The 13401-nt window shown below is 37.9% G+C and overlaps 1 protein-coding gene across 3 annotated transcripts in view; it reads left to right on the top strand.

Annotated features, from left to right (window-relative positions):
* The window catches only part of FGF12 (fibroblast growth factor 12), a 578531-nt gene that overhangs the window by 258599 nt on the left and 306531 nt on the right, over positions 1-13401 (top strand). The window lies entirely within an intron of this gene.

The following is a 13401-nucleotide window of genomic DNA, read 5'->3' as shown; positions in this document are numbered from 1 at the left end:
GGGGATCAAATAATGTTATTTCTCTGCTCTTTGATGATAGTTTGGGGAGTTCATAGGTTGTAACATTATTTTCTGGATTTCCTAGGCTATTTTTCAGCAGGATTTTATCTATAGCTATCTAGCTATTTGACTTTAACGATTTTAGGCTTGCAAGCAGTGAACTTCTGGAAGGATGTTTTATGGCTCTCCAATCAAGATCATATTTTAGATATATAGGGGCTGTGATCTGTCACTCTAAATGTCTCTGTCACGAGAACAGCTTCAGCAGTGATTTTTAATCTTTCCATTCCTTTGTCATAAAAAAATCATGAAATGAGACTATTGTGTCTAGAAGAACTGGGCCTGTCCTAATGATACTGTAATCCATAATCATTTTATGGATTCTGGCTTTTTGCATTATTTTAGCTTTACAACCTCCCATTAATGGGTAAAAACATCTTTGCATTTGTGCTTTACTCATATTTTCTGCATTCATTTCAGTGTTTCTGGAAACAAAATCTGGGAATAATCTGATATTCCAGGTCCTCTATGGTTTGCAATCATGTTCTCTGTAATCCCTAATAAACTTTATTGACATCTACAAAGTTGCCTGTTTCTCGGTGCATCATTTAACTGATCAGGCTTTACAGATTAAGGGGAGAGGATCTTCTTTGGGTGTGGATGGAGGCTCTGGGGATGCCCAGGAACAACCCATCCTCAATCCTCACTAACTTTGATTTAGGGTTCTCTTGCATGCTCACAAGAGCATCATGTTTTACAACCAGAGTTCTTGGATTGGATCACTTTAATGTTTTGCTCTGTGTTTGTTTATAAAACCAGTGGTTTAAAGCTACTTTAACTCGAGCTGTGTTTAGTAGCATTTCTTTAGTTACAGATGCAGACCTCAATTTGAATTTACTTAAGTAAAGAGGGAATTTTTAGAAGGATACTAGGATTGCTCACAGAAAGAAAGAGCTGCATGAATAAGGTTAGATATGGGATTTCACGGACTGGGCAAAGGACCTAAGAGCCCTTAGAGCATTCTGTCGCTCCTACTACTCTTTCTCTCTCTCTGTTGGTTCTCTCTCTCTCTCTTCATGCCATTTGGGCATGGCTGCATACCACTGCAGCTGTGAAACCAGAAAATAAAAGATGGGAGTTTTCTCCAACCACCTAAGTATATGAAAATGCAAGAAAGGCTATCATCTTGGCTCATATTCCTGCCCTGTAACAATCACTGTGACAGAGAAAATGAGGTGTTATGATTGACTAAATGGGTTATATGCCTACTATTGTGGCCTGGGAAGCCAGTGTTCTGTGGTTGGAAACTTTATAAGAATCACTTGCCCCTAAAAACGGATAGTTGTTGCTCCTAGAAGTAGGGGAAGAGATTCTGAACTGGGAAAAACAACAGATGTCCAAGGCACAAAGGGAAACTAATTTTTAAAGTTTTAATTTCTACATCATTAAACAAAACCTGTTTTACCTTATTGTAGAGTTATAGTCATTCAAAAATATTTATTTAGTACTTTTTGTGGGCCAGATCATAAAAAGACATATGATATGTTCCCTACTCTTAAATTTAAAAAAATATATGTATTAATCAGGTTTTCTCCCATGTGCTGTATAACAAACAACCACAGACTTACAAAAATAAATGTTTAATTCATACTTGCATTCTGTGATTTCTATAGGTCATGAGTTCTGCAGTCAGGATAGCTCTGTTCCATATATCTTTTCATTCTGGAACCCATGATGAAAGTGTAAACCCCTGTCTGAGACATGATATTCTCATGGTGGAGGGCAAGAGCAAGAAAGCTTGAGTCAAACCATGCTTCATGTTGAAAAGTTCTGCTTAATCATAGCAAACGTCTGCTCACACAATTCTTTTGGCCAGCACATGTCACACAGCCAAGCCCAACATCAATGAGGTGGGAAAGTGGTCTTTTACCATAGAATGTATGACAAGTCACAAGACAGTGAGTAGAGAGGGAACACATTATGGAGGACACTACGACTACAGTTTACAAAGCAATATTGGGTTTTCACTCTTTTATTCATTTAGTACGTGTTTGAAAAATCCAAAATATTAGTAAATAATTAACAATTACCATTACTTTTTTTTTCTCTTTTGGCCACACCGTGTGACATGCGGCATCCTGGTTCCCTGACCAGGGACCAGGGATCAAACCTGGGCCCCCTGCAGTAGAAGCACTGAGCCCAAACCACTGGACCACCGGGGAATTCCCCCATTACCTTTCTTTTGAATAGATGGAGATTAGATGGAATGTAGTCAGCTTACCTATGTCACCTCTATTTAGTATCCTGGATTTCCCACCCATGTATGCAGGTTTTGACTACCAGTGTGTCTTTGGTTACTTTATAATAATCATCTACTCATGGTAAAGGATTCAAGTAATGTCAGCTGGTCTTAAAAACTTGCTGGAAGTAGGTATGGGAATAAATCAGTAAAAGCATACATAAACCAGTCTCAGCCATTCCTAAGGTGAAGTCAAACCTCAGGGGTTTGAAGGGTGAGGTGTGGTTGAGAATTTCTCTCTCATGCTAAGTTTTAGTTGGCCCCAAAACATACCCTCTGTCCTCTGTTTCCTCTGTTTAGTCAGACATTTATTCATTTATTGAACATATAGTAAGAGTTAGCATTACAATGATGAGTAAAATCAGAGGTTCTGCACTCAAAGAAATCACAGTAAGTAGAGTGAAAAGCATGTAAATTATAGAAAAATTTTTGAGTACAGAAACAGCATTAAAGAGAAAATAACTAAATTGCTTTTGATTCTGGCATGAGATGGCAGTCATGGAGATAGGGAGAGACTTCCCCAAATGAGTGATACTTGAACAGAATTGTGAACAATGAATAGGAAATATTTAGGAAGAAATTGAATTTATGCTTAGGAAGGACCAAGTAGTGGGAATTAGCAGGCACAAACTTGAAATCATAGAGACATAGACTTTTTGTCTGTTTTTAATATGCTTGGGAGAAATCAAGGACATACAGTAAAAAAAAGAGGAGGAGACAGGGCTGAGGAACCAAACAGAAGAAGGAAGAGTTCGAGACAATGAGGTCAGCTCCCTGCCCCCCAGAGCAAAGAGAGTGGTAATTATTTCCCCTCCCCTTCTCCTCTTTCTCCTTTGGAACAGCTGAATGTTCTTTAGATGTTTAGGTTATTGGCACTTGGGGAGTTTCTGGGAGATTTTAAGTCTTCAAGCTTTTATTTTGGAGCCCCTTGAGCTGTGGACCTTTGGGGATCTTTGGACTCTAGGAGATGGCAGAAATCAGACGGAGAAAAAGCCAGGTAACAACATGGAATGGCATCTGGCTTCCCTATGAAAGGGGAAGTGTTATCAAAGGAAACATGAAAGTTTCATTCTAACTGTTGGCGCCTACGCAAGAGTATAAAGCAAGAGGTGGTGATGGGGAGGTCCATCTCAGTACAGGAAACAAGGGGGTGCAATATCTATAGAAGATTTAAAAACGTTGATAAATCCAAATCAAGGTCCACATGCATTTTATTATCAGCATGTGCAGTCAATTTTCAATAGCATCGGCGATAGCTATCCCCTAAAAACGTCTGCTGCAGTAGCTTACTGTTGAGTTTTAAGAATATATACATAAGCTTGAAATTAGCACATTTAAAATTACTTATCCTTTAAAACACTGTATTCTACATGGATATTAATTTGGAAACCTCTCAGTAATGCAGTCAGTCCTCGAAAACTGTAAGCTCAGCTACATGTATTCATTTTGAGAGTGAATTAGTAATGGTTCAGAGTATTCCAGTTGGCTTTGGGTGCTGTGTGCATCGATGTATTCCTGGGTCTAAAGAGTAGATTTGAAGTAAACAATAGTAACATGGAATTTGATGAACAAAAACTGAAGTTACTCCAATTCTGTGACCTTGTAAAAAGTTTTTGTGTCTAAAATTTAAAACAGTGAAATAGAATACAAACCATGGTATATATTTGTCCCTTTTAAAAAAAAGTGCATTAATGTAATTATTTTATTTTTTATTGTTGTGTTATTTTTTTATAGTTAGTGGCTTGATTATACATAGAGGCCAATAAAATACATCTTTATCACTTACAATTTTTTTTCTATTATTACTACTAAAAATAATTTTGTGGCCTATCGGAGAGAATTATTTAAAAAAATAATCTTCCCTGAGTGTCAAATATAGTAGTCATATCACTACCTGACTCCTGAAGCTAGAAATAGAGGCAGGGACCCTGGGCAAGCTCTGTCCTAGGGATGGAAACTGCGCAAATGAGTGAAACCTTCTCTTTGGAGTATGTCTCTGCCACTTGAGCAAAGCATTTATGAAACACCCGATCCTTGCAGACCCTGTTCCTAGAACTGACAATGTGATGGTGAGAGAGTATCAAGGGCCATCCATTCTAGCAGGGAGAGAGCGAAAAATAATCATGCAAAATAAAGGACTTTAAATAGGAGCACAAACAAAATAAACAGCTTGGGGAGAGTAAGTGATGGGGGAGCGATAGTTTAGATGGGGAGTTTGGGAGGGGTTTGGGAGAAGTGCCCTCTGATAGAAGCCCGCGACACGAGCATGCGGAGGAAGAGTGGTCCAGAGGGCGGGCTTGGCTGCAGCAGAGGTGCAAAGACACTAGGCTTCGTTTGTCCAAAAGACTGAGGAAAGACCACAGAGCCTGGAGTAACACGGGGAAAAAGAGTTCATTTTGTCTTGTGGAAGGAAACTGACCTTTTAGAACCTAGAAGGATGTTAGGTGAACTCTCATAATGGTGAACATCCATGATAGTTATCAAACTCCACTGTGCTCATGATATATTTAATAGACCTAATGTTGGACTTTCAAAGCATTGTAATGCATTTATACATTTCTCACATGTCATTTTGAGTTAGAATCTCTTCAGTGCTGAGTTAAAAAAAAATTGTTCCTACCCTGTAGCTTCTTGAGGCTTTGAATGACAATGAATTTAATATGACCGAAAAATTTATTTTCAAATCAAATAATTAATTTTATTATTGGCCTTTTAACTTTTTCACTGACTCCTTATCCACTGCCTAGTTTTGTATTTACCTGCAGTGAGGAAATCAGAATTAATTACACCCTTCAGTTCATTGCACATTATCATCTCGATTCAGTGAAAATGTATCTCTCATTTTATTTTATCCTAAAGTACTTCTTCCCTTTATATCCAGTTTCTACTCCCATTCCCCTTCCCACCATGACATGCAGGATCCAATACATGCTAAAAATATACATATATATTTTTAACATATATAATATTTTATGTAGGTGTGTTATTTTTTCCTTCTGATTTTTCATTCAGCACTGTGACCGGGGTCTCTCCATGTTCCTCTTTGCCTAGTGTCTTGCACAGTAGCCCACGTTTTGTATCTGTTACATTTTCCTTTTCCAACCCAGTGATGGGCACCTAGGTTGTTTTCAGTTCTGGCAACTACAAGCAATACTGCAGTGATCATTGTTACACACGTTCTTTTATAGATCTGGGTGTGTGGCACAGAACGGATTCTCTGAGTCACAAGACGTACACTTACTTAATTTCACTTAGCCTGGTTTCTGTCTTACACGGTTCTACACAGTTTGTAAGCACACAACCCTTTGTACTGGCTGAGCAAGTGATTTGTGGAGGCCAGGCTCTGTAGTTGATTTGTCCTCTGACAGCCAGGTCATCATCACTGGAGAAAAAAGTTAGAAATAAAGAGGAAGGCTAACATGCTCCTATGGTGTTCTGCTGGATTTAGACGGACTGATAGGAACTCATAGTATTTACTGTACATACTTAGATGAAGAAGGATAGATGTGTAAATATGCATCTGTTAGTGTAGGTACACATATTTCCAAGATCTATTGACTAACGGTTCTAGAAACAAAGGCACCCTAGCTGCAGTGAGCACACTTAGCACCCAGATCTTAGTTTCTAAACAATATTTTCCAGTGAAAGGAACCAAGATACCTTGGAGAAGTGTTTGGTTCCAGCGTCAGGGCACACAAGTTATAAGATGAGCCTGGCACATCTAATGATACTAAAACACATGGAAGTGTTCACAAAGGGATGAAGCCTTGTCAGAAGAACTCAGGGGCCAAGTTGAAGGGGCTGTTAATGGTCAATACTGGGACAATTTAAGCAAGAGAATAAATAATGATAGTATTAGATTTTAATCCATAAGCTAAAGTAAGTACCCATGAGTCCATACAGATATAAATAAATGATCAAATAAATAAATAAACGGAGGAGAAGGGATTGCTCTTTCTTACAGAAGAATTCCAGTTAATAAGTGTAGAGGGAAAGAAGGAAATGGAAAAATCACTGTTAGACAAACACCACAGTAGTAATGACTGCAGGTAAGGTGCCTGATGGATGCTGAAATCAGTGGGTGAATGTTCTAGGAGAAACAGGATATTTGGACAGTTTTAAAGTATCTTCGCCAAGATATTTATCAGCTACAGATGGAAAGATTATAACTTTATGGTTGAGAAACCTAGATGTCACCTTAACCAAGTGATCAAAGTTAACATCACTGGTTGTAAAACATTGATGTCACTAACTCCTTGATATGATGAGATGGACACACCCTTACTTCTGTGGTTTTCTTTCCAAAAAATGCATAACCTCGATCTAATCATGTGAAGATAACAGATAAGCCTGAATTGTGGAACAGTCTACAAAATTACTGGTCAATATTAAATAGTGTCAAGATCATGAAAGACAAGGAAAGATTGAAGAACTGTTGCAGAATGGAGGAGATGAAGGACAAATTGCAACTAAATGCAATTTGATAATAAATGCTGGAGAGGGTGTGGAGGAAAGGGAACCCTCTTGCACTGTTGGTGGAAATGTAAATTGTTACAGCCACTATGGAGAACAGTGTGCAGGTTCCTTAAAAAACTAAGAATAGCACTACCATAGGACCCAGTAATTCCCTGCTGGGGCATGTATCTGAAAAAAACCCCAAAAAGACTAATTTGGAAAGATATGTGCACTCACATGTTCATAGCAGCAGTATTTACAATAACCAAGATATGGAAGCACCCTAAGTGTCCAAGTGTCCATCAACAGATGAATGGATACACACACACACACACACACACACACACACACACACACACACACACATTGGAATATTACTCAGCCATAAAAAAGAATAAAATATTGCCATTTGCAGCAACATGGATGGACCAGAGATTATCATGCTGAGTGAAATAAGTCAGATGGAGACAGACAAATATTATACGATGTCACTTATATGTGGAACCTAAAACTGATACACATGATATTTATTTACAAAACAGAAACAGACTCACAGACATAGAAAACAAACTTATGGTTACCAAAGGGGAAAGGTGGGGGAGGGACAAATAAGGGATATGAACAAATACACACTACTATATATAAAATAGATAAGCAAGGATTTATAGCACAGGGAACTATATTCAATATCTTGTAATAACATAAAAAAGAATCTGAAAAAAAAATATGTATATATAAAATGTATATATGTATAACTGAATCACTTTCCTGTCCATCTGAACTAACACAATATTGTAAATCAATTATACTTTAATAAAAAAATAAATGCAATTTGGGATCCTAAGTAGGATTCTGGGATAGACAAAAGGCATTAGTGAATAAATTTTGAATAAGGTCGGTAGTTTAGTGGATAATCTGGTACCAATGTTAATTTGCTGGTTTTGGCAATTGTACCATGGATGTATAAGTTGTTAATATTAGGAGAAGCTGGATGAAGTGTAAACAGGGACTCTCTATACTAATTTTCCAACTTTTTTATAAATCTAAAATTAGCTCAAAATGAAAAGGACTACATATATATATACATATATATGTATGTGTGTGTGTGTGTGTGTGTGTGTGTGTATATATATATATATATATACAGCCCTTGAACCACAGACAGACAGGAAAGCTTGACCTCTGCGCTCACAGACTCCAGGTCTCCTATATGTTTGTATAAAAGTGGCTGTTTGCATCTTGGCTGTTTGCTGATATGCCCACTCTCCAAAAGGGGCCACTTGTACTTGGTGTCCCCACTGAATCCCAAATCCAGTAGGCTGAAGGCACAGAACTTCTCTGTGTATCTCTTCGAATTTTCATTTTAAATACATGTTTTGTGAAAGTTTTGCTATGTGTTAAGTCCAGAATATTGGCCTGGATGTCAGACAAGCTGTTTTCTGGTTCTAGCTCTGCCATTACCCAGCAATGAAGCATTGGGCATGCGCATAGGATGCCTTCTTTTAGAAAAGTACATAATCATTAAAGGCTTATTTAGCTTCTATTTCTATGAATTTACAGTAATCTTTCTACTTCTATGAATTTACAGTCATGTTGTCCTCTTTTAAATTAGAAAAGAAACCTTCTCTGTGTAGCTGTTTCCTTACACAACGTGTGGGAGTCAGTTCACTGGTGAATGCTCCTTATTTAACAAAAGTACATAATTGCCACATAACCTTCTGTATTTTTTCCTTTTAGTACGGTGCTCTGGGTGTCCTATTCACCCACCATGCTCACAATCTGGCTAAATTAATACTCTGCTGCCATCCTGTGGGTAATTCTAGGTACTGCAGAGCCAGGAGACAAAGAGAAAACAGACCCAGGAATTACAGGATCGTAGACTTTTAGAAGTGCAAGTTCCCTCAGAATACACCTACGTGAACCCCTTTATTGATAAGTAAATTGATTTCCAAAGACAGACAGTGACTTGCCCTGTGATTCTCAGTGATCAGTGGCAGAACTAAAAGCAGAACCCAGGCCAGTGCAGTTGGAAATTAATTTGTCAGGCATATGTGACAGGGGGAAACAGATTCTAAGACTTTGAAATATAAATAACTGAAAAACTGCTAAAACCTTTTTTGATCAGGTCTGTATATAATTTCCTTCTTTTTATTCTGACCTATTAAGACGTTACACATAGTTAGGCAAAAAACTAAAAAATGTGACTGGAAACAGTTACTGTCTGTTGTTTGTACACGCTTCTAACAGAATAGGTATTTTAACCCTAAAAAGGCAGAACGTAACTAACAAAGAATATGGCAGTTCTTTTATGTAACATCTTAATTTGTCTCTCACTTCACTGGGGGCTAATGCAACTTCTTTGCTGGTATAAATGCCTATGTACAAACTATATACATTTGAGGGAACTACTGGCAAAGAAGGCAGTGGCCAGGGATTTGAAGAACTGGGCCTAATTTCAACTCCTTCACATTCTGTGAATGTGGAGTAAGGTAACCCTGACAAACACACTGATTTCCTTCCTCTGGTCCTCTATAATATTGTATACCTTCCTCACAGGAGTTTTGTGAAGATTAACTAGGAAAATTAAGATACAATTGGTTGTAAACTGTAAAGCACAATAAATATGCTTATTATTTGGTTGTAATCATGGACTGAATTGAGATGAGGCAGAAATTCATCAATGATTTGAAAGCCCACAGGGACTGCTGTTCCTCTCCTGCTGAGGAAGGATGCTTTGGTCATGGTAAATACATTTGGCCTCACACTTTGTGGATGTACATGGTGTCTTGCGCTCTGGTGCTGGGGCCCTGTATGTGAGTGAAGTGATTAATGCTTGATTTTGTCTCTGAGTGTGCATATGTGTATTCAAGTGCCTGTTTCAGGGATCCTCAAGACTACCCACACGTTCTGTTCTTTGCTAGAAAGACACAGGGCTCAGCATATGGTTGTACCCACCACCAAAGTTTATTGCAGGGAAGGGACACAAGGTAGGATCAAAGGGGCAAAGACGGGAGGAGTCTGTAGAAATCCGTGCACAGGCTGTGGTGTGCTTTCTCTCCTCTGAAGGAACGAAAGTGTGCTGCTTTCTCAAACGGAGAAAAACATGGTACCACGTTGCCATATTTCTGCCCAGAGAAGTCCATTCCAGACTCAGCACCCAGGGATTTTATTGTGGGACTGGTCACATAGGTCCCCTCTGCCGAGCAACTACCAAAATTCTAGACTCCCGGAAGGAAGTAGGTGTTCAACATAAATCGCATTGTTCCTATGCACAGTGAACCACCTTTATCAGTTAGAGAATAGAGGGAACCCTCCTAAAGCCAGGTTCCTGGATGCCAGCTGAGGGCTAACCTTGCAAGCCAGCCTTTCCAGAGACAGCAGTCTTGGGCATGTTTTATTAAAGTTTTTCTCTATAGTGCCCCAAACTGAAACAGTCTAACCAAGATAGCTGTGATAGGTTCTGAGTGCAGAGGAAGTCTTGGGCTTATTTTATCAGTATTGTCATAGAACCTCATGTATTCATATGATCTGTATGTTAATTTTCAGCTGCTACCTGTATTGTTTGTATATTTGTATGATACGTTTTAAAATTGGGGATTTTTGGAAGGAGTTTTGGAAGTCTTTCACTGTTGCCATGCTGAGTACTTCTTTGAGAAGTTCAGTTTTTCAGTGGACGCACACATCAGAGAACTTCTGTAATGCCTCTTAACCAGCTAATTTGCATTTACCTTAACAGAAAGTTCTGCAATGTAAAAATTCTCCTATAAACTTTAGTGAGTGACTGGGACTTTCTCCCTAGCTTTATTGAGATATAATTGACGTAACATTGTGTAAGTGTAAGGTGTACAGTGTCTTGATTTGATATACTTTGTGTTGCAAATAATTAGCACCATAGAGTTAGCTGACACCTCCATCCCATCACATAATTACCATTGCTTTTTTGTGGTGAGAACATTTAAGATCTTAGCAACTTTCAAGTATATAATACAGTATTATTGACTGTAATCACCATGCTGTACAGTAGAGCCCTAGAACTTTTTCATCTTATAACTGGAAGTTGGTACTCTTTAACTGGGACTTAATCTGTTCGAATTTAGAGGCCCAAAGGGAATTTACAGTAATATACACCCACGGAAATGTTACTACATTATGTTAAGTAAAAGTTGTAACATGCTATATTAACTCTAACATATGTGGTCTCTAGTAAGGAAGCCCATGATTAAAAATCACTGGAGACTTGGCTTTTTCTCATTAACCTCAGAACGATGAAAATGAGCTAGAAACTTTTTCTTTTTTGGTTGGCACTTAAGCTTTACTCTTTTAGCCCCTGGGCGTTTCTCTTCTTCACATCTAGACCTTTGAGAGGTGTTTTCAGCGCCCACCTTCTCCGCTTCCACCCCTCTCCCTCTATCTTTAACACATGCAAACAGACTTGCACCACCCTGGTCCCAGTCCACTGGAGAGAGCTGTGATCCAGATGTAGAAAGCAGAGATTCTTTTTGCTAAAGGAAACAAAGAACAAAACAGATGCATAGAAGCTACTCTGGTTGAAGTGAGTTAAGGAACTAGAGCTCTACCCGCAGGCCCTTCTCCCTCTTCCATCATCCTTTCCAGGGCTTCCTTATCATGCCTACCGCTTCTAGCAGCAGAGTCCACAAGCCCCCATCTAGGTTAGAGTCACCCACCATGTTGGCCCGAGAAGATGGCTCATGTTTGTTGGAAATCAAATGCACAGCTGGTGATGTCAACTTACCTGAAAGACTAGGCAAACTTGAAGAGTTCATTCCCCAAAGGTTAAACAATAACCAGCCTTCTCAATTAATGGAAACAAGGCTTATTTTTCCACTATGGACAGTATTGATAATTCCAAAAGGAAGACAGCAACAACAACAAAGTCTGTCATCCAAAGGTGACGACTTTGAACCGTTTGGTCTATTCCTTTCTAGTCTTTTTGATGTTGTTCCCCCCATACTCCTGGGACTTTATTAGTTACAGTTTTGCAGTTGGCCTCTTTTCACTTAACACAATAGCACGGGCATGATTTCATGTCTTCATGAACTCCCTATATGCCTTATTTTTCATGCCCCTACAAGCTTTTCATAAGGCATTTTAATTGTGGGTTTTATAAAATATTTCTCTTATATGGTCAGGCATCTAAATTGTTTACATTTACAAATCAATTAAAAGGATAATTAATATATATCATTATCATGTGCAACTTTATACATAATGTTTTTAAAAAGTGGCTTTTTTCTTTACTTAAGGCAATTTCTTCTGTGAACTCCTGGATCAAAAGTTAGGGACTGTTGTATTTAATGCCCTCACAGTGAATTCTCCCATGAGGGAACCTTGGTAATGCCTTCTTGACTAGATGGAGCCCTGTCACGACCTCTGTCAAGAGCAATTTATATTCCCCTCATTTCATTGATATTAGGAATTCTAATTAATTATAATATTTGTCAATTGTATACTTTTTAATGTACATGCTTTTGGTTACTAGTGAGTTTTTAAAATAGATCTTTTCTATTTTAAAATGAAACAAAGCCATATTTTTTATTCATTCCCTTATTGTTCAATAATATTTATTTATTTTAAACATTTCGTACATACATACACTTCTATTTAGGGTCAGATAGTTGGAAAGTGAAATCTGTTATAATCTCTTTTATGCACTGTTGAGATAAAACATAATATTTCTTTAAATTAAGAAATTGGAAACTACGTGGTATAAAAATATTGGCTAGGATTTGGTAGATACTTGCTTGTAATTTTCTTTATAAATATAATATAATTTAATCACTATTAATCCTTCACAGGAATTGTTTATTTTTCTTTTACTTTAGGATATTTAAAAGAATTTGGGTATGTTCTGTAGTACTGATCATTTTTGATATCACAATGCCAGTATTTTCAGTTGTCAGTGTAAATTTGGCAAATGTGTTCTGGGAAAATTCTGTGTATGTTTTTTTATGATGTCAGGCCTGTGTTTTGTGAATTGGAAAGATGCATGTGGGTCATGCTTTTGGCATGTTTTCAACTCTTAAAAGGTGTCCCTGCTAGTGGAATTCAAACTGCATTTGTTATTTTAAAAATCACGTGTTTTACAGTGTGCACCCAAAGAAATATCCTATTGTTTATATGGTTGCATTTTCCAGGTAAGCTTCAACCAGTGGAAAAAAATGTGTCCTTAATGGTGAATATTTTATCATACTGGTGTCATTAAGCTCCTTGAGGCAGAGATTGTGGATTACTGATTTTTAATTGCTCTACCCCTGGCCCATGTCACTTAGAACAGACTCTGAAACATACCAAGTGTCTAATACATATAGTACTTTGGTTGAAAAGGGAAGATTAGTAGCAGCGCTGTATGGTTGGGGATACATAGGAAATTAAATACTTGGCTTCTTATCCAGTTGGATTCAGGGGACTCTGGGAAATTCAGCTCATCTCTCTGAGCCTCATAAACCTTGCCTTGACCACCTTAAAGTGCTCTTACAAGAAAGCAGTTATATAATAGATGGGAAATAAATTGCCAACTATAAAATATTTTCTAAATACAAGGTGGATAATTTTTAGGGCAAGAAAAAATAGTACTTTTCAAATGTTCAGGAGAGACAGAAAGATATTCCCTCCCAGTTCCCTCTGCC

Source organism: Orcinus orca, chromosome 5 (genome assembly GCF_937001465.1).
Source record: "Orcinus orca chromosome 5, mOrcOrc1.1, whole genome shotgun sequence".
In the NCBI taxonomy this organism is placed as follows: Eukaryota; Metazoa; Chordata; class Mammalia; order Artiodactyla; family Delphinidae; genus Orcinus; species Orcinus orca.
Note: the sequence above shows the minus strand (reverse complement) of the source record. Positions and strands in the feature narration are given on the sequence as shown.